Source organism: Lepidochelys olivacea (genome assembly GCF_965140295.1).
Source record: "Lepidochelys olivacea isolate rLepOli2 genome assembly, chromosome: 7".
NCBI classification, from domain to species: domain Eukaryota; kingdom Metazoa; phylum Chordata; order Testudines; family Cheloniidae; genus Lepidochelys; species Lepidochelys olivacea.
In genome coordinates, this window is record NC_140417.1 from 87,271,986 (window position 1) to 87,295,918 (window position 23,933).

Below are 23,933 nucleotides of genomic sequence, written 5' to 3' on the forward strand. Positions count from 1 at the left end.
ATCACCCTCCCAACAAACAGTTGGTCATGTAGTTTATTTTCTTGTCAAAAAATAGTTTCAGTGCAATCTGAATGTTCTGTTGTGCTCAGATTTCATTGCCCCAAAATAAAAAAGCCCTTTGAAAGAGGCGGATTGGAGGAATATTCCTTCTTTTTCTAACTTCATATTTCTGTCCTGGGCCAGATTTGATGTACAGTGCATGCGATGGTGCTCAGATCAGATGACCATAACATCTCCTTGGAGCTATACAGGTCCTGTGATGTAGAGGCAGTTTTCCAGATTGTTAGCCTCCCTGTGTGCAGGCACTGTGTAGTGTATTTGGTGGTGAGTCTTAGAACTGCTTGACACATGCCTACCTTTTTCAAATAATATTTTAATTTGATTTCTCCCAAAGGGTTGATGGGTGCTATGCACTCTGTTGAGGTAACCCTTGCGTGTCTGAGACCCTGGTACGATGAACTGAGAGCTGTGGTTTAATCTCTTTCTGTATGCAACAAAACATTGCCAGAATGTGTCAATCTTAAGAAAAAGCTGGATTTTTTTTCTAGGGTCTATAACTCAGGAACCCCTTAGTCAAAGGGCCCCAAATTTGGATCACTGACTTGAACATAAATCTCCTTACATTGTACTCTGCTCCTGGTACCAGACAGAGCTGGGCAGAGTCATCTTCTGTGTCTACTTGATAATGGGTGCAGAGTGACTGAGGTTACTGGAGTTTTTCACATTCCCAACATTATTTCCTTTCACCCTAGTCACACCTGATACTCCCAGAAAGCATGTCAAATTTCAAGGCAATCTGTGTAGCCATATGGATTTTTAGAGAAGTTAGAACAGTTGGGCTTCAAACAGAAAGCAGGTCTTAACCTTAACTAAAGCAGAGCTGTTTCTCTATAATGGTATAATGCTATACTTTCACTGCATTCTTTATGGGCTATTTCATACAAAAAAAAATGAAGAATTTAAAATTACAGCCTTAAGCCTTCCCTATATACTTCCTAGAAAATATAAATAAAATTATGGAATTCAATTGCATCTAGTATTGGCCACATTGTAAAAAACAAACAAAAAACTCCCAAACCCTTAGAACTTCACCAATGGTTGGTTAAAACACCTATATACATTGACGAATACTTACCAGGAAAACCTGTCTAATCTTATTTTCTCTTTTTATCATGCATTCTGTAAACCTTGTGATTAATGCATAAAATTTACATTTAGAAAACTAGCATTCAGAAATTGCATTAATTAGTAAACATTAAAAATTCCTCCCAAAACACACAGATTCAGCATTTCAATGTGATTTTTTTTAATTACTTCAAGAAGATTCAAACTCTAAAAATGCATGGAGTCTATTCTCTTCATACAGGCGTGCATCTCTCAGTGTCAGTGGAAGTTACATGCAGGATGGAGGGGAAAGCAGACCACTTGAAGATTCTAGAGATAAATGTTTTAACTATGAATACTCTTAATATGTGGGTACATTATTTAGGTCAAGGTGGCTTTGATCCTTGATTTGGGCCTTTAGATGCTACTGCAATAGAAATGATTAATACTCATAACATATTTTACTGGTTACCTTTGCCATTTTAGGCAGGCAAATCAACTGTCCTGCTAATCAAACATGTATTTTCAGACAGTTTGACTCATGCACATTGTTCTCTCCCTCTTGATGACTTTGTGAGCAAAGAGGTTAAAACACCTGATTATGAATTTCAATTAGAAAAACATTTAAAGGGTATTTTGCCGTTTTTATAAGGGCCTGGTGGCAGGGAGAGTCTATTTACTAACTACTGGTACAGCATCTTGTATGGTGGAGCTGTGACTCCTGATTTGGAGACACTAGGTTCTATTCCAATTAAAAGTAATAAGCCTCTGATGGGATTTGGTTTACAAATCCAAAACGAGGGCTGGTTCAGACCAGTGTTATTCTGCCCTTAGACTCGAGACGGACATATCCATTAATGTTTCTGAGTCCTCCAAGGGAAAATATTGTCCAGCCAAGAACGAATACATTTTTAGCCTGGTGAAACGTTACTTTTCCAGATGAAACACTACCTTGTCTCTCAATACAGTGGTTCCTAAATGCTTCTTTCTTCTGTCATCACAGGAAACCTTTGCTATTTAGGAGGCCTAGAGCAGCTATAATATGAAGAAAGGAAGCAAAAGTGCCAGCAGCAGAAGTCATGCTCCAAATCTGACAACATAAAGAATTTTTGTAGTGTTATGCAAGGGTCTGATGAAGGGTAAGAGAACTTTTTCTCCTTGATCACTGTACAGTCATTTCAGGGTTAAGTTGTCATTATCCTAAATATAAATGTGGGATTAGCCCTTATGGGACAGAATGGGAAGGATAAAACACCACAATCCTTCTTCCTATTACTTGCAGCATGAGTGGCAGTGGCATGGAAATCTACCCACATATCTACACTCCATTAAATGGCTCCAGAAGGCCTGGGACAGTCTATTCACGGAAAAGCTGACTCTCAACAAAAAAACACTCAGGCTTGCTCTACACTAGGAACGTCATATGCAGATATATAGTAAACTGTTACGGATAAAAATATATTTTATTTTGTGTCCTATTCCCCTGAAAAGAATACACCTACAACCTAAACAAAAACACACATACCAGAGACTCATTTTGCCCCAGGCAATTTAAATCATTAGGCATTCAAATCCCAATCTCATAAATTATTTGAAAACTCATCCCTTGTGTTTATCATTAATGGAGAACACAGGAAAATATACATGAAGCAGAGAGGTTAATTGACGGCTAAGTTTCAAGTGATCGTCAACATGGATACAATTATACATTAAATAAAGCAAACCATGAAACAACAGAAGCAGAAATATTTTTGCCATAGTCATAAGTGCATTTATACAAAGTAGTAAATATTAAATCTAGTGACGTACACTTGACATTTACATCATGTTCATAGTGAACCATGCACAATTAGGTTTTTGAATTGAAGTCTAAGTATTATAGTGTTCATTTTAATGAAGTACTGTGTGTTGGGAAAAAAAATCAGAGAACTAAATGTTTTCTCTGTATTTAATTTAAGGCCTAATACAATTATATGTTCTTCTAATTTGCAAAAATAGCAATTTATGACTTTATGGTAGTTGCTTATTCAGTGAATTGATGCAGCAACGTTTTTTTTTAAATGGATTCTAAAAAGCAAAATATGTCTACTACATTATAATTTTACAATGTTTAAATATACAGTTTGAATTTATTTTTTAAGCAATAATTTCAATTCATTGTGACATGTTACTGTAAATGGAATCAGTATTATAACCAGTTCTGATTCAAGGATTACTGACCTTAGGGGGATGAGTTGTCTTCCCTTGGAGGGGGAAGATATGAAGGAGATTTGAAACTGTTAACAAAATTTCACAAATTTGCACCGTGCAATTTCCCAATATGAGATTAAGTTCAAATGGCAGCTTCACCCTGAAGACCCCAAAGATTTTCAGGAAAAATGGCAGCCACCTTGTGCATCCTGGACATGAGGAAATGTCCTCCTGTCCCCCTTTCATGGCAATGCAGTTTTCTTCTGAGTTCCCTTACCACATGTGCTATATCTGTGACTACAGAGCAAAAAAATAATCAGCTACAGAGGGTGGCATGCATAGAGTATCTGCTGTGCTTACTCCAAACCACTGGTACCCAACCAAATGGAATGAGGTGCTTCCGCTGGCATGAGGGAAAGAGGAGAAGAACACAGTATGTTGGAAGTCTCTGGCCCATTCCTGGGTAGTATGACCATTTTCTAGCTCTTCCCCTCTCTTTGTTCTGCACTGCACTATTGAGCGGAAGAGGGCATAGGGCACTGGGTAAAAAGTGTGGCAATCCTATGACAAAATATTTTAAGTTTAAAAGAGACATTTAGATTACTAGCCCCTGAGGTTCAGTTGTAATTTTAAAATCTTTAAATGGTCTGAATAGGAAAAATAAACTCTTCTGAAGGGTAATTTTTCCAATGCTGCTTGCAAATAGTTGAAAAAGCAATTAGATTTCCCTTTTTTGTATGCGCAAAACTCCAGTACGACACCTAAGCAGAAAAAACAAACAAACCAAAAAAAAAAAAAAAACAGAGGGGAAACTATAACCAGGTATAAAAAAATCCCAAGGTCTTTATATGTTAAGATCTCCATTCTGGTGGGATGTGTATTTAATAGAAGTGTGGTTTTCTGAAATGGAAAAGGGGAAATCACTCAATTTATGAAAGTTTTAAAATTTCCAGCAGGAGTTTTTGCCTCACAGTGAAGTATTCATCTGAAATATAAGACTTAATATAAGGGCACAGGTGCCATAAGGCATAGAATGTAAACTGTCCACACACTCCTCCCCCACACAGTCACTACCACCATGTCTCTGAACGTATATAAGCAGGAAAAAAGCTGCTTGCAAGAAGCCTTATTGTAGATTACACTAATAGACATATACAGTTTAAAGCACAGGGCTAGAAGAACTATTTTCTTTTTTTAAAGATCATTTTTAAAGCCTGTTTATTAAAGTTGGGATTAGGTTCACTAGATGGGGCCTGGCCTAGTATGGGCATGCCCAGCATAAGCCTGCCCATCCACTCAACCAGTATCTTTGTATTTCTGTCTGAAATACCCTCCACTCCACATGTTTTGGGGGGCTGGGGCAGAAGAGTTATCATGATGGTTTGGACAGGGGTATTACCTGTTACCTATACAAATTAATCTGTTTGTTTTTCTCCAGGACAGCAGTGTCAAGCGATTCAAAGCTATATTTTCATGGTGCTTTGGGAGATAATCACAACTGATTAGGAGTGGTGAGAACAGTGTGCAGACCCTATTGAACAGCCTTTTCCCATTTCCTTGACTACTAGGTCTGAGGAGTCCCATCTCCTCTTCATAGTCTTGGCCAGTCATAGAACAGGAAATCTGTTCAAATTTGGAATGCCAGAGGTACCAGAAGGTGCTGAAAAAAAATCTGTTCTATAACACTCAGACTGTGTGTTAATCAATGTTGGGAACGAAAAGCACATTGTTCTGCTTTGAGTTTTTCATATTTTTCCACCCAAGTCCTACTTTTTCATCACTGAAACCGTGATTTGGCAGCAAAACCTTTTAGCTCTAAGAAAGTAGTTAAATGTAATCAAACAAACGTGGAAAAATAAAATGCCTCTTTCCCTCCCCTTGCCCCCATTAAAATTTCCATAAAAGCTGCTGGCCAAAATGGTGACATTTTGCCCTTTAGAGGTGGTTTTGTTCAGTTTTAGACCTAACTGCAGCAATGGCAAAGTTTGGGCCCATCAGTAATAGATGAGGTGGTATATTTCTTTGCTGCAGAGACTGAGGCACAAAGACTCTTATTTCTTCTGCAGAAATAAAATAAGGTGACAAAACAGTTTGTCATAAATATTAAGAACTTTTAAAGCAAAGCTGTTCAGCAAAAGAGATGTTTTCATTTAATCTTTCTGAAATTAAAAATAAATGCCAAATTAGTTAGGAACATTTCTCAAGTGAATTGTTATGAGATTGAAATAATGGGCTGTATTAAAGTATTCCTTTTTAAATTACAGTGTCTGTCTGATTTGTTAATATTAATGTGTTTTTAAAAAGATGTTGCATAGTAAAAAGGAAGGAAGAACATCATTTCTACAAGAATTCAAACAGTGGGGCAACTATATTTTTGGTTTAGGTCCACTGGCTTCATTGGCAATAGACACGAGAGAAAAATTAGGCCCAGTGTACCCAAAAGAAATGGTAGAGACATATTTGGGAAAGGATATATTTTGGATTCAATCAATATAATGGAATAAATACATTTAGATCCAGGATCCTGCTTTAGGTCCTGATTTAGTAAGGTGTTTAAGTATGTAGCTAACTTGAAATACTTAGGCCATGATTCAGGCAGGGCTGGCCTTACCATGAGGCAAACTGAGGTGGCCAGCTCAGGAGCCAGACTGTGGGGGGCGGGAGGGGCACTAGGACCCAGAATGTAGAAATTTGTGTCTGCTGCTGGTGCATATGTATTCTCTCTGCTCTAGATGCACAGAGGTGGCAAAGTGCTGTGCTGGAGGAAAGAGGGCACAAGAGACATAGCAGGCAGGCAGGAGAAAAGGTGAGAGGAAATAACAGAAAGCAGCAGGAGCTGCTGGGAGAGAGAGGAGGAGGAGTCTCTTATGTACTTCTCTAGCACCCCAGGAGCCTGGACTGATTAACACCAGCTTCTCAGGGAGCTTCCTGTTTCCTGCTGCTTCCCTGAACCCACTTGAGGAGAACAGGCAGTCACCTGAAGTAGTAGGAGCCAGTTAGGCTCTTAAGATGCTGATATCTTTCCTCACTCGGGCCCTGCTACCAGCCTCCTTATTTGTCCCCTTCAACTGAGTGTTGAGAGCCACTATAGCTGGCACAGAACAGCAGTCAGGAGTGAAGGAAGAAAACGCCCCTCTGGGGCAGCATTCAGAAAAAGAAAGAAAGCAAAGGAAGCTTTTCTATCTAAGCAGGAAGGAGCTCTCCTGAGATACATAGACACCAATGTTCACGGTGAGCCTTCTGGCCCCAGTGAGGATGTGAGTGGTGAGGAGATGCCTGATCTTCCAGTTAGTCAGAGTGCAGGTGACCTGGCAGCTACAGCAGTATCCATATCTCCATCTGAAATGGATGTAACCATGCACATTCCTGAAGAAAAGTATAGATCAGAGAAGAATGTGGTGGAGGCACAAGAAACAGCTGCTGCTGAGTTTAGTTCCTTAAGTTTAGATGATCCAGGACTGTGGACCCACTTGAGCAGTAGCCTGAGGGACTTCCTTGTACTGCATGGACCACAGCAAGTCAAAAACTTCATGTTCCCCAAAGACAATGAAAATAGAAGTTTCCATCCAACACATTACTGGCGTGAAATCCCCAATGGTGACAAAGTGGAGAGGCCATGGCTTATGTACTCAAAAGCCCAGAATGCTGCATACTCTTTTTGTAGCAAACTCTTCCAGCCACATTGGGTTCTACAGGAACAAATCTGGCTAGAAAACTTCCTTAAAATTGTGGAGCTGATGGCTGAGTTTGATGCTGTACTCCATGAGCATCTGAGAAGAGTCACCACCCAAGAAATGTACACACGCCACTACCTTGGAAAAACAATTCAAAATGAGATCATACATTTACTGCCAACAAAATTCAAACAGAAGATTGTGGCAGATTTGAAGTCAGCAAGATAATACTCTGTTATTCTGGACTGCACACCTGACATCAGCCATACGGAACAAATCACTTTAATGGTGTGTTTTGTAACAACAACAAAACCTAGTGAAAATGTCCCTGCAATGGTGACTGTCACAGAGCATTTTCCAGAATTTATTGACATTGATGATAATACTGGAGCTGGTATGACAAATGTGCTTCTTAAAAAGCTGAAAGTTATGGGAATTGTGATAACTGACATGAGAGGTCAGGGCTACGATAATGGTGCCAACATGAGAGGAAAGAACAGGGGAATGCAGACACAGATCTGAGAGTTAAACCCTCGAGCTTTTTTTGTGCCATGCAGTTCTCATTCATTGAACTTGGTGGTCAGTGATGCAGCATCAGCTTCTAGTGAGGCTGCTGAATTTTTTAATGTAATTCAAAGCATCTATGTATTTTTTTCTGCATTAACTCATCGATGGCAAATTTTGAAGCAACATCTGGGAACATCCTCTCTTACACTGAAACCACTCAGTGCCACATGATGGGAAAGTCGAGTGGAGGCGATAAAGCCTATCAAACACCAAATTGGGAAGATAGATGATGCCATAGTTGCCATTATGGAGGATAATGCTATGACAGGAACTGCTCTTGGGAGAACAGTAGTAGCAGGAAATGGAATCACCAGAAACATATATAACTTCAAATTTCTGTGTGGCTTAGTGTTGTGGCATGACATACTGTTTGAAATAATGTTGTAAGCAAGAGACTCCAAGGTGTTGACTTTGATATATCTGGACCAATGGAACAACTGGACAAAGCAAAGTCATACCTACAGTCTTACCGGTCAGATGAGGGATTTCAAAACATTCTGAAGAGTGCACAGAAGTTGGCAATGGAACTTCACTCTGAAGCTATTTTCCCACCCATTCAAGAATACAAGAGTCACTGAAGAAGAAGACATTTTGATTACGAGGCACAGGATAATCCCATAAGAGACCCCAAACAACAATTCAAAGTTGAATTCTTTAACCAGGAGCTAGATTGTGCAATACAGGCAGTTGAAGAACGTTTCATGCAGCTCAAGGAATACAGCAGTATATTTGGGAAGTTGTATGATATTCCAAAACTCCTCATTGTACCTGAAGAAGACCTACATCAGCAATGCAGGGCACTAGAGACAGTGTTGACACATGATGATATGTGTGCTGTTGATGCGAGTGATTTAGGTGATGAACTGAAAGTCCTTTCAAGATACATTTCAGGAGGCTCAAATCCAGAGGCTGTTCTGGAATATATGTGCACAAATAAGATGACCACTGTCATTCCAAATGCTTTTGTTGCTCTGCGCATACTTCTAACACTTCCTGTAACAGTTGCCAGCGGAGAACGCAGCTTCTCCAAGCTGAAGTAATAAAAACACATCTATGCTCCACAATGACACAGAGAGCCTGGTCAGCCTTGCAACCATCTCAATAGAGCATGAGCTGGCCCAAACTGTGGACCTTCAGCAGGAAGCAGTTCAGATCTTTGCAACCAAGAAGGCACGGAAAGCACCACTTTGATTATTCAAACAGATACAAATGCCAGTGTTTACTATGCAGACAAGAAAAGTTACATTTGCTGTTCAGACGTTTGAAAGTTAAGTGTTACTTAAAATTTTTGAACAAGTCATTTTAAGTTCTCCTTTATTGGGGTAGGTAGCAGAGTAGCACCATGAGAGGAGTAGAACAGGAAGAAGGCAGAATTGAGATCTTTCAGAGTTTTGGCCCAAGCAAGGGGGCATGAGGGCGTCATTTGAGCTCCCTGCCTCAGGTGCCAAAATGTTGTGAGCCGGCCCTGGATTCAGGAAAGTAATTGAGTCCCTTTTCAGGAAAATACTTGGGCACAAAATTAACTTTGCATGTGCTTATGTCTAATTAACTTCAGTGGGAGTTAAGCATGTGCTTAAAATTAAGCAGATACTTAATTTACTAGGGATGCTTTGCTGAATAAGGAGCACATGTAGTCCTGTTTACTTTTGATGCTTACGTACATTGCTGAATTGAGGCCTTAGGGCCTACTCATTCTGAAGGCAATATTTTGCCATTGATTTCCATAAGAGTAAGATCAGGCCCTTAGAATTTGTTATATTGTGTCTTTGTCCTGGGAGGATGAAAGGGAAACTGCTTTACTAGAATGTCAATCCTCTATTCACTGAATATATGTTAGTATATAAATATGCTATAGGTTAGAGAGTGTAAGCTGATTACCTGAGATCTCTGGGATCTCTCTATACTCTGTTTATAGCATCTAGCCAGTTCTGCAATGCAATGTGAATTTATTTTGCCTTCCTTTGCCACTGCTGAAGGCTGGAGAGTCTAATGAGGTATAACTGCTATTATGTCCTTTCAAGAAACATGCTGGGATGATGAATGCCAAATGGGAACCCCCCATGGAACTGGCAAAGAATTTTCAATTATTATAATAAAAGTACAATTATATTATTATCAGTTAAGTTCAATTCATGTGGAAATATGAGTTCTGACATTTGTATTTTCTAAATACTATATTTAGAAGATATATGACAATATAAACAAATAATAAAATAATAATTGGGAACCTCAGTGAACATCTCAGACAGAAAGAAAATGAGAGCGAGAAATGTAATCTATTATACAATGGCTTTTAAAGATTATGAAATTTTATTTGTAGTGCTATGCAGCAATACCATTGGGACCCTAAGAGCATCTCTATGCCCGAAGGCTACAGGATCCCTCCTATCTAGCAGTATGTTTCAAGTGGCCTGGCCAGCTCAATGTATACCAAATCACTATTGATATAATCAGTATCTAAAAGGTGTCTTGTAATATGTCACTGGAAAACTAATAACTCACTCATCACTGATATTATTGTGTGGTGTATGTATGGTCAACCTGCAAAGCATTATAGAGATGTACTAGAATTATGACTAAAATGTGACTTCTTGGATGTATATAAATTGGTCACAAATTGCTTAAAGACAAAGAATAACACATTTCCATGTCTGGCAAACAAAGGCCTCAGGAGAGCAATTAGGGAAAAAGTGATCACTTAACAAAATCAATGGGGAAATGACACCTCCCCCTGCCCCAGGAAGGATTAGCTTTCCTGCCTCTTGAAACAGGGTCTATGGACTTTGAGAGAGATACTTTTCAAAAGTTTACTGGAGTCTAAAGTTGGAGCAGAGAACCCTTAAATTGTCCTTCACCTAAGGAGACAAGGAAGATGAGTGCCTTGGACTCTGTGGAAAACCTGATTAAGAGCTTGTCAGCCATTGCTGGAAAAGGAATCTTGATGAGGAAACTACCTTGAACAAAGACTGTAGTTTGTTAGATCTTAGCCATTGGAAAGCATATTGTTACTTTTGTTTGTTTGTAACCTTTTCTATCTTTATCCCTTATACTTGAACTCACCAAAAACCTCTCATTTTGATGAATAAATTTGTTATACTTTTTATCTAAACTTTGATGAAATTGAAATGATAACCCCAATCAAGATAACAAGCTGCTGTTCCTGTCTCTTTAAAGGAACAAAAAGAAAAGGAGTACTTGTGGCACCTTAGAGACTAACAAATTTATTTGAGCATAAGCTTTCATGAGCAACAGCTCACTTCATCGGATGCTGTAGCTCATGAAAGCTGGAGTGGGGGCGGGGCGGGGGGCAGGGCTAGGGCGCAGGGAAGAGGCGGGGCTGGGGTGGGGTCTTGGGGAAGAGCTGGAGCAGCACGCAGCTGCGTACGGCACCAGGAAATTTGGTGCCCCAAATTTCCTGGTGCTCTACGGAGCTGCATACTTTGCATATGGGTCGGGATGGCCCTGACCACAGTATGACGCTGGCTGCCAGGAGGAGCTTTGAAAGGCGAGGGGTGCATGCCTGCAGGGCTGTTAACTTCAAAACAATGAGCAGACATTGTGGGACACATCCAGAGGCCAATTACAGCAATAAAAACAAGCAAGGTGTTTACGCTAGCGCTATGGCGCGAAGGCCTCAGCGCAAAAAGCCTTATGACTCTCACTGAGGTGGTTATATTACAGCGTTGCAACTAAGGAGGGTCAGCGCAAAAAGTGGCTTTGCAGTGTGTACACCTGTGCTGTTTCAGTGCTAAAAGTGGCCTTTTGGCGAAAAAAACTTGGCAGTGTAGACCAGGCCTTGGACACTGCAGAGAGACAGTTTGGGCGAAATTCAGGACTGTAGATGTTGGGATCACTCCACAAAAAGTAAGTTGGCTGTGGAACCAGGGTGTGATCTGCATGCTCGTATGCTGACTGTTGGTGTCCAGGCTGTGAGTCACAGCAGCAGAGCATTTAAGACATCCAGAATTGCATGGCAGGTGGTGATACAACCCCTTACTGGTCTGGGTTGAACCTCAAAAATGTACAACATTCAATTAAAATTAAAAGTTGAATGAAAAGGAACTGTTGAGGAGCCCAGAATACTGCAATGTTGACTTTCCATTCCTCATCATAATTCACTAGGGGCCTGCTTTTCAAAAGAGTTTAGCATCCAGCAAAAAAGCTGGGAAAAAGCTCCCTCTCCATTAACATCCAGGGTCAGAATTTCAACAATCTTAAACTACAATTGTGGCCAGGTTTTTCAAAGCTACTCAGCTCCTCTTTGGGCACGTAAATGAGGGGGTTACACTTTCACCCAGCTTCTCCAGAGCTACTGAGCACTTTAGAAATTCTGTCCCTAGATAGAATGAGAGATTCCACTTCCATTGTATTGTTTTGAATATATATATAGGCATATGTATGTTAAGTTTTTAAAACTCTTGCTGTAATAAATGCCAGAAGTAGACATGGGGAGTGTCAATTTTTTAAAAATTGCTTCTAATTTTGCATCCTCAATCTTGCATCCACAATCAGTTGTGGGCCAAGAAGATAGCTGGATATCTAAATACTATCTAATTCTGCTTGCAAACCAGATAGATGTCTAAGTTTGTAGCTGCAGGTGATTGCAGGCCCTGGGAACGTGTGTGTGTGTGTGTGCTGCTGACTTATTACTGTGGCTCTTTGGCAATGTACACTGGTAAATTCTGGCTCCTTCTCAGGCTCAGGTTGGCCACCCCTGATATATAGAATGCAATTGACCCCTGGACAAAATGTCCAGCACAGGACCAATATACCACTTAAGTTCTACTTAGGTCCTCAAAATAGGTCTTAAATTGTATTTAGGTTTGTGCTGGCAGTTTGCACAAGAGTGAATTTTACTCATGATAGAGAAGACACTGAACTGTATTTTTAACGGGAACTATCCTCTGACCTGTCATTAAAGACAAGGAAACCTCAGAAGTTTTAGTGGTAAAGGTCAGCTCATCCAAAACCTAAAGGAATTTCCAAACATTTCTCATCCATTTGTTCCCAGGCCCAACTCCCTTCGTCTTCCCCACATTCCTTCTCTCATCTCCTGGTGATTGGTTACAGGTTGCAAGTCCAGTCAGATATCAGACTAATAGACCTAATACTCTGTAACTGCAGGCAGGTTCTCTCAGGCTGCTTCCTTACCATCTTTCTCCTGTCTCTGCTTAGTTCATGATAGCAAGACTTTGGGAGAGGATCAAGAGTTATCTTTCCACTCCTGGTTAGAAGAAAGGGGAGTGCCCCAAACAGCATTTTTCTGGCTTCGCCTGATATAACCCCCTGCACGACTAATGGAATGTCTTTCATTGTACTGAGCAGCCAACAGCGCAGTGACTATGTTCTGGTTCCAAATACTTCCAAAACCAGACACCATTTGGGATGTTCATCCAAACCCGAATAATATTGATATTTGGCATATTTAGAAAAGGTATTTTGATTAGTTTGCCATCCTAAATGGTTGCACATGAATGGCTATGAAGAGAATCTGTTGTGTAGGGTTGGCAAACTGCTGACCTGTGTGTTCCCATGTGTATGAGGAGTATTATGTAAATACAAATTGCATTCATTCATTCCCTCTATCTTTCTCAGCTGTGATCTATGAAGTGTTCTGACAATAGGTAATATAGTCCATTTTCTTCTAATACTTTCTGAGTTTGTCACAGCGTAAGTAATCAATAATAACTGCATGTGGCATTCAATTAACTATATTGGCAACAAGGGGAGGCAAGAGGAGCCCTGAGGGCACCTACATGATATCACAGATCTGAGTCTGGCATTGTGGAAAGTCCTGAGAATTTATATAATCTGAGAATGCTCTTTGTATAAGAGGTAATAACTATATACTGGCTTGAACAAACCAAGAGCATGGCAGAGGAGTCTATTAGCTTACGATACAGTCGTTACCAAGTTGACAAGGTGTGCACACAAGCACTTAGAAATATATTGAAACAAAATGTGATCTCTCTCACATACATCTTGTACACCTCAATGTTCAGTGTGCTTAGGAAGGACTAAATCCCGCAACCACAATGAATAGTTTTTTACTTGATATTTATTTTAAAAGCTCCCTTTTTCACACTCTCCTTCAACTAAATGTATTTCACATTCAAAAATGTTGTTAAAACTTCAATGGGGAAAGATTACATCCCCTTATACTCCCATCTACTCTGCTGTTGTTGAAACTGTGGGAGATGGAGAATGGATGACTCAAAGCTTTAAAAAGGAATACATGCATTATTTATTATCTTATGTATTGATATATTTATTATAAACACCTTGGGATTTATTACAACGATATATAATAAATGATGAAAAGGCTCTAAAATCCTCTCTGACCATTTACATACAAGATTTTTAAGTGACTCTTGATCTTAGAAAACAGCATGGGTAAAGTTGTCAGTATAAGTTAAAAATAGCCTCTTGGAGCAGGAGTATATAGTCTCTTAGCAGTTAGCCCCAGTGACATACTGTGGGAGAAATAAAATGGATGGGAGTGGAAAATAAAATAGAAAAATGTACAAGAAAAAAAATTTCATGCTATATGGTGGCCATTTTCATCCAACTGGGTTTCTATTCCACCAAGTGCTGGAGAAACTAGTTTGAATGAAATAAGTTTGACCCATATCTGTTTCCATTCTATCAAACAAATCAGAATCAAATTCCCTCCAATTAAACAGGTCAGTGTTGCATTTTCCTTTTCTTGCCTTTTAAATCCCCTGCCTTTTTCTCCATCCCAAATCATTTGTATCCCTACATTTGTTTCCCTCCAATACTGTAAAATTTCAAGAAGGTTCAAATGAAGATTGCAGTTAATAACAGTGATGGACCATAGTTATGTAAGAAAAATAGACCAAACTCATCCTTCGTCTAAGTGCATTCCATCCAATGGAATTGTGCCAAAGATAAAATTAGTCTATTAATTTTATATTTTCATCCCATTTCTTTTTTGCACTCTTTTCACACAATTCTTGTAGAAAGTTTTGTCTAATGTCAAAATCCTGCGAACATTCATGAATGTGCTCAATTTTCATATGAGCAGCCCCACAGATGTCAATGGGACTATGAATGTGCATAAAGCACTATATGTAAGTGCTTGCCAGAGTGGGACTTCAGACAATAAATTTAATACTGTGCTTACGAAATCCCTATTATTCTGTACAACATTCTCTTGTAGTATGTATTGTAAAATTAAACATCTTCAAAATCATAGCTCCAGGAAAAACTGCCTGAAGTTCTTAAACTAAATTTTCTAGCAAACAACTACATAAAAGCCTATTTACATTCTTCCTCCGCAAAAGAATAAACGAAAAGCAAAAGAAAAAAAGTTTTATATATTTTAAATTATAGCCCCAAAGAACTTAATTAACATCAATATATGTGAGACATGCACCTTATGCATAATTTCGAGACAGCACTAAGCTTATAATATAGCAATGGAATCTGGGGACTATTTAAAGGGACTATATTGGGGTATGCAGAAAAAGGACTCAGTGAGATCTGTCAATCAACCTTTACTCTTCTGTATTTTAAGGACAATTTCAAGGACAACTGTGTGAAGAAGTGACCTCCAAGAATGGAGCCATTAAACATGTTGACAGCCTAGTTCCTGTGTTTTAGTGAACAGCCATAGATAAGAAATAAAATAAAACTGCCTGTTATATTCCTTCACCAGCCATTCCTAAACATACTTTAAATGAAGACTTGTACCTTGATGTTCTGCTATTCCATATGAACTGTCTGCCACTGAACACCACATATTTTTTCAGTGCAGCATCAGTTCTTATAAACCAACTCATTCCATAACTAGGTAGTAACATAAAGTGAAATTCCCTCCCCAGCAATGGTCCTCATTTTGATCGTTCAGTGGTGACAATCTGAAATAACTCCACTTTAATCTTCTGGAGTTATATCAGGGTCATTGTGTGTATGAAGAAGAAGGTAAAATTGTATCTTTCATGTGAGGCCACAAAAATTCTTATAATTTTATGTTCCTACAAAATCAAATTATTACTAAAACAATTTTTGCTCATTTATGTTACTTGTTTTATACTGAAAGTAGTTTTGAACAACTTCTTACCTTTCTTTCAAATGACTGTTCCTTCCTTCTCCATTCTTTATCTGTATTGACAATTCTAGTGTCCTTCCTGTCCTTCAGTCCCACCGTCCTTGAAATTTTGAGGATTCCCCATTTTGTTTCAATTTCATAAATTGGTTCGAGCTTACATTGAGCTCTTCAGGTCTGGGAAATGTACTCAGTGTCTCACTGCTAAATACAAGTAGTTAACACATATGGAAGTGGTTGGGTCATTACAAAACCTAAACCTAATTTCCCCAATACTAATTTCTCCCTACTGTTACTCACACCTTCTTTTCAACTATCTGTAATAGGCCACTCTCATTATCACTTCAAACGTTATTTTTCCTCCCTCAGTATCCTGCTGTTAATTGATTTATCCGGTTAGACTGACCTCACACTTGGTAAGGCAACTCCCATCCTTTCATGTATTTATACCTGCTCCTATATTTTCCACTTCATGCATCTGATGAAGTGGGTTCTAGCCCACAAAAGCTTATGCCCAAATAAATTTGTTAGTCCCTAAGGTGCCAAAAGGACTCCTCATTGTTTTTGCTGATACAGACTAACTCGGCTACACTCTGAAACATATTTCAAGAAACTATTAAAGGTGAAGTGGCCAGTTAACACCTTTCCACCCATATGTGGGAAAGGAGAAAAATCACTACATTCTTGTTTGAAATTGCACAGGAAAATGATAAAAGATGAAAACCACATGAAAACCTACAGGTGAACACTTTTCACAAAGTGATCACTCCATATCACTTTCAGTCTTCATCCTCAAAGGAAATTTGTACAACACCTACAAATGATGAGCCTGGCAGTTTAAATTACTATTTTTGCTAGTCACTAAAAATTATGGACTGGAGAAGTGTTAACTGGCCATTTCACCTTGAATAATCCCTTGAAGTGTGTGTTAAGTAGATTCATAGATATTACTATCTTACTAACTACTTATGTGAAACAATCTGTTCCACTTTGTATTTAGCTGTGACACTGAGAACATTTCCCAAACCTGAAGAAGAGCTCTGTGAAAACGCAAAAGCTTGTCTGTCTCACAACAGAAGTTGGTCCAATAAAAGACATTACCTCACCCACCTTGTCTCTCTGATATCCTGGGACCAACATGGCTACAACAACATGTCATACATAGAATTTTTTAATGGATATTTTCATTCTAAAATGTGGACGCTTTTCCTTATTCATTCCACTGTCAGATAATGTTTGCAGTTCACAAATCTCTTCGGATTAGCACAGTATTCCTGTCACCAACTCTTCTTACTATTCTCATATGTTCAACTCTAAACAATGCCAAACCATGTTTCAAAATGATGTTTAAAAAGGATCTAATAAGGGCACATTTATTTCTGTTTCACTGCTTGTTTGATAAAGGAGAAACAGACGAGAGATAAATGAGATCTCGCTTTTCATGTTTCTAATTTTCTCTCATAGCTCTTTTTCTCACACTTTCTCATTATATCTAGTTTCTCTCTCTTTGTTTCACTCACATTTAATCCTTATGTATTGTTAGTAGAGGTGAGTGAATAACTTATTTTTCAGTGTGGTGACATTTCTGAAAAATAATGAAAAAATTGGTTAGAGTCTAACCCAATCAGAAATTTTTCAAAAGTCAATTTCAGGTTGAACAAAACATTGTGTTTGACCAAAATTTTTCCTGAGCATTTTTAAAAGGCTAGATTCACATATGGAAGGGTTCCCCCCTTTCTCCCTGGTATAAACTTTAACCCACTGGTTAGGACACTCACCTGAGATGTGGAAGACACAGGTTAGAATCTCCACTTTGGACCTGGGATTTGAACCCAGCTTTTCCTTCCTCATAGGGGACCCTCTCCCCGCCAGTCACTTGGTTAGGTCTTACTCAAGCTCTCCTGTTGAAGCTGTTTCACTTCGTATACAATTCTTGCATAGTCATTGTTCCACGGAAAGAGAGTGAGAATGACTGCAGCCTAGTGGCTAGGGCAGTCACCTAGGAGGTCCAAGATCCAGCCTTTCATTTTCAATGTATAATTATAAACAAAGTGGAACAGCATCAACAGGAGAGACTGAGAGCCTGTCTACACTACTGTGTGAAAAAGCCACCCCCCTGAGCGACATAAGTTACATCGACTTAAAGCAGTGTCCACACCATACTATGTTGGCAGGATATGTTGGAGATCTGGAGTTAAATCCCAGTTCCAAAGAAGGGCCATTTTGTGAATGGCACCTAACTTCACCTTAAAAAAATGTTTTGGCTCATACTATGTGGCAAATTTGTGTCAAATTAATTAATACAATTTTTTTTGTCAAATAAACTATTCATCCAAAAAGTTTTGCCCAGTACTACTCGTTAGCTTTGTCTCTTATTAGCAGCTTCTCAAATCCTATCCCCAAGACTTTCAAAGGTATGACTTTGAATGGTGAAACTACATACAGGTTTTGTTTGAGCAGCACATCATGATGGGCCCTTAACTCTGCGAGTCTCCCTTATATTTCACAAGCCGTATATTTCTTTATTTGTCTTTTAATCTTGCTTTTCATTCCCACCTTGCCATTTCTCATTATTTGCCCTAATTTTGCTGATTTGAAGCACCAGTAAGAAATTCTGGGAACATTAAGCAAGATATATCTTAGTAATAAATGAGATTTCTCATATTTTTCTGAGAGATATGAAAGTGCTAAGGATGAATAAGAAAGTGGCCTTCTGGGCATACCAGCACTAAATGAATCACAGAGATTGAAAAAGGAAGAAAGGAGACAGAGGAGTAAAGATTTTTTCCCCAAACACTGCTCTGGAGATCTTTCCTTCACAGGTCTGTCTTGTAGAATAAGGCCCCACTCCAGGAAAGCAACCCTAAATAGGAAGGGTCCTTAAGCTCATGCTTAATTGCTTTCCTGAAGAGACCTAACCAAGTGGTTGGTTGGGGTGTGTGTGTCCCCTGAAGAGGGATAGACTTATAGACTTAAGCATATTTTTACTTGCTTTCTTGCATCAGGAAGTGAGAGAGGATAAAGTGAGCATTAATTGCATTGCCAAAGGGCATATTTATATATGAAAATATTTTTTTTATTTTGAGCACAGACTAAATAAAAAACTTAAACATTTGTGAGGTTTTCTTCTCAAAGTATCCAAGACCAGACAAGAAAGGGGTGAAATCCAAAGCAGTAATTTTAGGCCCTACTCCAAAGCCCACTGAAGTCAATAAAAAGAATATAATTTACTTTAGAGAGTGCAGGATCCATATTTTGACAAGTAATGAAAAAAAAAGAAAGAGTTTTCAATAAGAATGAGCAAATGGGTTTGTAACAAAATAAAAACCAGTCAGCCCTCTCCAACTACACATTTTTCCCCATAGCTTATTATGAACCAGTTATTTTTTGTGTTTTCCAGTTGGTGAAACAGAAGTGTAGAAATGCCCCAATATTATAAGGAAGACTTTCCATGTGGTATTTTCTACCTGACCAAAAAAAAAAAAAAGGATGGATGGGGACGCTTGCAAGACCAGTCTCTTATTGCAAAATTTCATTTTGAAGGTCCAATACTAGTCATAGTTTGAGTTTCAAAATACGATAAAGATAAAATAATGTGTAATAATAGTACCCTCTAACTCACCAGACCTGTACGTTTTCAGAATAATATTTGCTTACTCTATTACTTTCATTACTTTTTTACACCTGTTCACACTGCAGAGCCAGCACAGCTCTGGAAGAATGAGCTCATGCAACATGCACAGAATAGTTAACTAAGTTTCAATCACAAGAATATTTATTTTATTACTGCTAATGATGCACTAGGCAAATATAACCCATCTTATTGTTTAGAGCCCAGATTGCATTTGTAGGTCTCATAGTCTTGGAAGATAGAAGTGCTAGAGTAAGAAAAGAACTAGCCTAGCCTACACAAGAGTAAAGACCTCAGAAGTTTACAGAGTAAACCAAAGATATCTGAAAGACATGTTGCTCCCAGCAGAGAAAAAATATTCCTTTACCCTAAAAAACCCCCACATTTCTGTCTCTGACTCTAAAAATTTTACAAATTATGTAAATGTCATCTTTGATTAACAAACATTAAACCTTTACCACACATGCACAGAATGTACTGACACTATTGATCATATCTTAGTTGACATACAATATCTTAGTAGTATTTTAAAAGGGCATGGGTCCCTAAGCCCTGTTTCAAGGGTCTGGCTTATGGCTGAGTCAGGTGACCTTGGGTCACATGACAGCAGTGTGGGAGGTGGTACCTTCTATAAGAGAGAGTCTAAGCAGACAGAGAGCTGAGTTCTAGGGTTGGGTTAAGAGCTTGGGGAGTGGTTTGTGGCACCTACCTGAAGGGAAGCTTGCTGGGAACTACCTGCAAGACAGCTGGGAAAGGATTTAGGGAAGAGCTGGTTTGGTGAAGGAATTGCAGAGCCTGAGGTTGATTATGAATGGTTAGATTTTGTTAATATGCTGGACCCTAAGTAGGGGATGTTAATTGAACCACCCTAGTCCATGTGCATTTAGTGGGGAGCCCAAGAAGGAGGAATCTGAGGAAGCAAATACATGACTACATAGGGTGAACTGCCCTAGCATAGATATATATCTTGGGGTCTACAAAATATAACTGTGGTAACCACCAAAATTATTAGAAGCAAAAATAAGCATGCAATCATAGAATCATAGAATATCAGGGTTGGAAGGGACCTCAGGAGGTCATCTAGTCCAACCCCCTGCTCAAAGCAGGACCAATCCCCAATTAAATCATCCCAGCCAGTTTACTTATTTACTTATAACCAGTTTAATCAGTTATAACTCAGTGAAGTTGCTCAGCCATAGATTTAAAGGGAAGGATGTGTTTTCCACATAGGAGGCCTTGCCTATACAAGGGATTAGCTCTGATTTCAACTGTTGATGGCCAGGAGCTAGAATAGCTGAAGTAGTACATATTCCTAGCATAAAAACTGTTGAGTTTTGTGAGCTATATGGACAATCCAGTCCTCTAACTGACTTTTAAATATGCCATTCCCACCAGAAATATTTACAGTCTTTTACACCAGATATCAAAAGAGCAATTATGTGTTGCATTTGTAATAAAGAATCATATGGTTGCTGGGACATTCTTTGTCACTGAGTTGGCACTTGCTTGTGAGGTAACTCCATTCTTATTGAAGAATGTCATTGAGTTACATAGTGTGAAGAATCTTGTAATTTATGGATTACAAAATCATTCACTGAATACAAGAGCACTGCTGTGTTACTTGGCCTACTACTGTGTGCTTATGTGTGCACTATATATTATTGCATTTTGCCCAACACAGAGGTTGTCAATCTGTGCAGGAACCAGTATTGCTAACATTGAGTGTTTAAAACTCATGAGTCAGGCCTCCAAAATCATGATAGGCTTAAGAATCATGAGATTTAAAAATACATAAATTTTAGGTTATTTTAATTTATTGCCAACTTTTCTCCACAACATGAGAGCTAGAAACATATTTGCGTAAATGAAAGCTGAAATTCCCATGTACTCATTATGACATCAGGAGCTGGGGTTTTAAGAAAAACACCATGTATTTCAAGACTTACAGCAAAATTGCAAGATTTGGCAACACTGATAATGCTGATAGCAGAATGACAATAAGCTCCTGATAGAGCGTGGCAATCAAAGGCATTTTCATTTCCAATGAGGATTCTGAGGTAACTGTCAACCTAATCAAGCCAAACTTCATTCAAGGGCAGAGAACAGGATTGAGACTCAAGATTCAGGTGCACAACAATCTCTGCTATGTCGCCATCTACCATCTGTACAGTCTGGCAGCCAATCAACTGGTCTCAATTTGATTGATTTTAAAGAAGTCATAGTGAAACATGAACAGTCAGTCTAATGCTTCCCTGTCTTCTCCTATGGCTAGTGTGTGTTTGGGGGAGTCCGCCACTGCTGTGAGCCAAAGGAAGTGGACAATATTGGGCAATGCATGTCCTTCAGATTATAGCACTGGGACTCCCACACCTGTCCCAGTTGAGCCACAGGACATTTTTCATCTGAAGAAGGTAGGGAAGTACTTTTTGTGATGTTGCACCCCATAATGCTTTATGGAAATATGTTTATGAATGTAAATATGACATAACTGGAATATATTTTACGCTACATATGCCATGTAACATATCTCTGGAAAGGTTATGATCTACTGAATATATTCATCCTATTATGCATGTATCATTTTTGTATTCAAAGTTATGAATATTAGCTGTGTACTTGTTTGATTTTAAGTAGCCTTAGTAAGGCATTTGGGCTGCTTCTTTAGAAAGGAATTTACAAGTTAAATGCCCAATCAAGAAACACTTAACGGACAATAAGAAAAGGAGTATTTGTGGCACCTTAGAGACTAACCAATTTATTTGAGCATAAGCTTTCGTGAAGTGAGCTGTAGCTCACGAAAGCTTATGCTCAAATAAATTGGTTAGTCTCTAAGGTGCCACAAGTACTCCTTTTCTTTTTGCGAATACAGACTAGCACGGTTGTTACTCTGAAACCTGTCATTAACGGACAATGGATCTTGGAAGGCTCCAATCCACATAAGAAGTCTACCTGAGGACGTTCAAGGTAGCATGTGAACAATGGCTGCTACCTGTAAGTTCTGAGTTATGCATGGACATGTGACTCCAAAACTCCATCTTGTAGCTGGGATTCTACACAGGGGGAGGGAGGGGTGTCCACCCACAAGAGAAAGTCTATTTAAACCCCTGGGAGACCCCTCCATTTTGTCATCAGCTGGCTCAAGAGACAGCCTGTCCATCCCCAAAAGAAACTGGAACAAAGGACAGTAGCCACGGGGGTGTGAGTGATTGCTGGACACAGACTAGAAGGAGGCTAGTTTGTAAAAGAGGCTTATTGGAACATCTCTGAGAGTGAGATTTTATCTGTATTCAGTTTTTTTTACTGTATTAGACATAGACTTGCATGTTTTATTTTATTTTGTTTGGTAATTAACTTTGTTCTGTCTGTTATTACTTGGAACCTCTTAAATCCTACTTTTTGTATTTAATAAAATCACTTTTTACTTATTAATTAACCCAGAGTATGTATTAATACCTGGGGGGGGGGGGAACAGCTGTGCATATCTCTCTATCATTGTTCTAGAGGGCAAACAATTTATGAGTTTATCCTGTATAAGCTTTATACAGGGTAAAACAGATTTATTTGGGATTTGGACCCCATTGGGTGCTGAGCATCTGAGTGTTAGAGACAGCAGCACTTCTTAAGCTGTTTTCAGTTAAGACCGCAGTTTGTGGGACATGGTTCAGACCTGGGTCTGAATTTGCAGCAGGCAAGTGTGTCTGGCTCAAACCAGGCAGTGTTCTGAAGTTCCAAGCTGGCAGGGGAAACAGCTTAGAGGTAGTCTAAGTACATCAGTTGGCAGTTCCCAAGGGGTTTTCTGTGATCCAACCCGTCACACTTGTCTTTCCCAGACTAATTTTGCAGCAGTGCTCCTGGGTCCCCACTATCTGGTCCTGTCACCTCCCTCTTGCCTATGGAGAAATTCTCACCTGTTCTCAGTTCCCTTACTCAGCCTTCACACCCTAGCTTTAGCCAGTGCTGTTGAGAAATGGATGCTACCTAAGAAAAGTGAGTGAGTGAGAGAGGTTGCCTCACAGGCTTGTCAGGGTTAAGAGGCCCTTATCTACTTGAGGGCTTCACCAATTCCATTTTAAACTAGCTTCCCAGACCTGCTCCCCAGTTCTACTGAGAATTTCTAGTAGCTGGAGCTCTGGCTTCCCCAGGAACCTAATTAGAGTAGGTTGAGAAACAGGATGTCATCTTCGTGAACAATTTTCATTGAGAGTTTGAATCTGTTTTTTGGCAAAATGTAAATGAAAAGTTTAGAATCTGATTTTTTTTAACCTGTTCTACCCAAAACTTCCTTCCATCTCTGCCTTATAAGAACCCACACATTCCTATTTCCTCCACCCCTGTGCCTCTGTGACTCTCACATCCCTTAATGTCTCCACCTGCTGGAGCTACCCAGCCCCAGCCAAACCCATGCACTTCTGGCACTCCACCAGAACCCAAGAGCCCCTCCTCCAGAGCTCTTTTAATCTATCTTTACAAGTTAGTCCTTGATTCTCTGAACCCCACTGATCATTTCCCCCCTTTTCTCTGAAGTCAATTTATCAGTAGCTCTCGGGTAATGGGATGCCCCAAAATGAAGGCAATATTCCAGGTGTGGTCACCTCAGAAGTTGTTGCTGCTATATTATATTGCAATCTCATGTATCATTTGCTATTATTTGGATTATGGCAGTGTCAGCTAGCTGCTAGACATAGTCTATGCCCTGAAG